A 3448-nucleotide genomic window follows, 5' to 3' on the forward strand; every position below is an offset into this window, starting at 1 on the left:
GTGTGTGACTGTGCCCACGTTATCATTGCTTCCATCACTGACAGGTAGGAAGAGCTGGTCTTTTCAGTTTGCTAGTTGTGTGTACCAATAACCTCTTGAGGCAGACAGTGGGTTTCTCCCTGGCTATGAAGAGGTGATACTGGAGGTGCCGCTGGTGACCAGGGACACCCTGAAGGTGGCAGAGCGCGATTATGGAAAGACAGTGCTCAAGGTCGTCACTGAGCCCCTGAGCCTATTCCAGACAGTGACTTCCCGAATTATTGAGGTTAAGAATTAAGTGAGAAATTAAACATTCAAAATTTTTAGATAACTTTTGGGTCATAATTCAGTTACTTGCAGCCAAAGATGTGCTAAGGGCAATGTCACCGCCGAGGCCTGCGGCGTGGCCGGAGAGTGCGTCCTGGACGGGAGGAGAAGCCCGCTTCCCGCAGGCCCGGCCCTGCCCCGCGGGAGGCGCTCCGCACCCCCTGCCACCGGCTGCCAGGTCCTGCCGCCAGGAGCAGGCTCCCCGCAAGCTCCCTCTCGCTGCCATCGCCCCTGACACCCGCAGCGGGCCTTGGGCCAGTGGGAGCGGGTGATCATGCCAGGAAAGCAATGGCCAGGGGAGGGCCTCGCAATCAGCCCCCCACCCGCCCTCGGTGAACTTCGGGCCTCGGTCCCCGGTGGCAGCCACGTCAGCTCAGACCTTCCTCGCCCCACGCCCAGCCTCCCCCCTGGTGCTCTGCTCCGGCCTGCCGCCTGCTCGCCCCTGCCCAGGAAGGAGGCCCTGTTGGGTGGGACCACGGGGCGGGTCCGAGGCTCTGGGTAAACCTAAAGGCGAGCCCAAGGGTGCAAAAGCCCACCTAGGAGGGGGCTGACGACACAGCCCCTACAGCCAGCCGCTCGGGTGTGTCCCTCAGCTCCCGAGTCAAAGATGAGCTAGAAAGAGGCTCCCCACCCGCTCACGCCCCCGCCCTGCCCCAGACTCCGAGGTCACCTGCCTGGACCGCACCCTCTCCTCTCCCTCCACCTCCTGCAGCTCTGCTTCACGCCGGCCAGGCTGGGAGCTTCCGAGAAGGGGTGGCCGCGGAGGGGAAGGCCCAGGTCCCAGCCGGCAGGGACCGCGACACCTCCCGCCACCCTCCGCTCCCCGTCCCGGCCCCGCACTGTGTGCAGCTCGCAGCCAGGACCCCGGTCCTCTGGAGGGCGGTCGCGAGGCCACCAGGGGGCGCCAGAGCTCCTCCCGCGGGCGCTCTGCCCCGGCCAGACCGCCGAGCCCTGGAGGAACCCCCCAGCCGCCTGGGACCCACATCGCAACCCACCTCCCCTCCAGCCCCAGGAGCCCCCGTCCCAGCGCCTCTCAGCACACGCCACAGCAGGGGTGTGGGGGGTGGAGGAAAGGAGGCCCCTGCTCCTGGCCCCAATTCCGTAGCCGACGGTACCGGGAGACCTAAGGCCCCGGGAGAGGAGGCGGCCAGGCAGGGACTGGGCGCAAAATGTAAGGCGCCGGCAGAAGACTCGGTATTAAGATAAATGTGCAATATTTTAAAATCAAAATTAACAAAAAGTAAATGATAAAGATGGATAATTCGAATAAAGGCGGGATCCAATTTCCCTCCTGGCTGGCCTGCCCTTCAGCCCGGCTCGGGCAGTGTCCCTGCGCCCAGCCTGCTGAGCCCACGCGCGGCTGCTTCCTGGCTCCCATCCCCATCCCCAGCCCAGCGGAGTGGCCACCGAGGAGGACGCGGGCCACGCCCAGGGGATGCAACAGGGCATTGATGGGGGAACAGAGTTCAGGGGTTGGAAGCTTCACAAGAAGCCCCGCCCCCTCTCCTGGAATCCCCCCAGTTCCGAGGGAAAGAAAATCAAACCAGAGAGTCTTCCTCTACAGATGACATGAAGCTTGCATAAAAAAGGGTGCCTGTGGTCACCACCTTGCCAGACCCTTGACTGATGAAAATGAGTAATGACTAGATGCAGGGTTGGGCAAATTTTTTGACTCGAGGGCCACGATGGGTTCTTAAACTGGACCAGAGGGCCGGAACAAAAGCATGGATGGAGTGTTTGTGTGAACTAATATAAATTCAAAGTAAGCATCATTACATAAAAGGGTACGGTCTTTTTTTTCAATAGTTTTATTCATTTCAAACGGGCCGGATCCGGCCCGTGGGCCGTAGTTTGCCCACGGCTGGCTAGAGGGTGGGTGAAGTAGAAGGCTAAAGATGAGGAGCCCTGTGGGCCCGGTTGCGGGGTGATTCATCCTCCCCAGCTGGGACCTAGCACCCCAAGCTTGGTTGCTCAGTGAGCCACGGGAAATTCCAGCCCCAACAGAGGCTCCCCACCTGGGCCTTCCTCAGGCCTTCTCAGGTGCAAAGACAACAGTCTCATCCCCCTGACTCCACCCCTGGCTCTTGGTCACAGAGCAGTCCCACACAGGACAGAGGCACAGAGAGGGGACAGCACGCAGAGTCCTAACTGTGCCCAGCCGTGCCACACCCAATCACAAGCCCAGCAAGGAGAGTTTGAAATCAAGAGAGGAGATGGCCCACCCAAAGCCGACAGATAGGCATCACCCATCCACTTGTCCATTGGGTGCCAGCCAGGCTCTGTAAGGGTCACCAGCACTGAGGATTGATGCAGTGCCTCGGCCTGATGGAGTCTCTCTATGCTGCTCCCCCTCCCCCACCACCACCACCACTACCACCACAGTACCGCTGACAACCGTCTGCTCAGGGTGGGCAAAAGTGAGGGAAACCGGACATGACAACCCCAGGGTGTCCCAAGGAGCCTCCTTCTCGAGGGAGATGCTCAAAGGCTCAAACGTATCCATCTCCATCAAACGAGAGAAAGGACGGGTGAGGGGAAGGGCTCGTGAAAACCAGGCATGCCCAGGGCCAGCCCAGCGATGGCGCAAGGAGCAGTGCAGGACCCGGGAGAGACTGCTGTTGGAGGAGGGTGCGCAAGGCAGACCCTGGGCAGGGGGAAGGAGCAGGGCGAGGGCGGGTGGACCTTTGGGTTACAGAAGGTTTCTAGGGGCAAAGAGGAAATGGGAGAAGGGCACCACGGGCAGTGGGGACAGGAGAGCAGAACCTCTCCACTTGCCGCTGGCTGTACGCCCTGAGGCACTGCACTCCCTCGGCCATGTCCATAGGGTGCTGAGAGGATGTTGGGAAATGAAAAGTTGAGGCCAGACTGTGTGAGGACATGGCTAAAAGCCACACACAAACGTGGACACGCCCAACCTGAGCTCCGCCTCCCTCCACATTCCCTCCTTCTAAGGGGGTCCTGGGAAGTGGGTTTTAGGACACCACTTGGGAGCACAGGCTTCAGGGTTCAGACCTGCCTCCTTGCCTCGCCATCTGGGACTTGGAGGCAGAGAACTGAGGCAGGAGTCACGGGGAGTCCCTGCAGATGGAGCAACGGCTCGGTTCACCCAACTCGGAGCAAGAGAGGGCAACCCCTCTCCCCC

This window comes from Myotis davidii, unplaced genomic scaffold (genome assembly GCF_000327345.1).
Source record: "Myotis davidii unplaced genomic scaffold, ASM32734v1 scaffold642, whole genome shotgun sequence".
NCBI classification, from domain to species: domain Eukaryota; kingdom Metazoa; phylum Chordata; class Mammalia; order Chiroptera; family Vespertilionidae; genus Myotis; species Myotis davidii.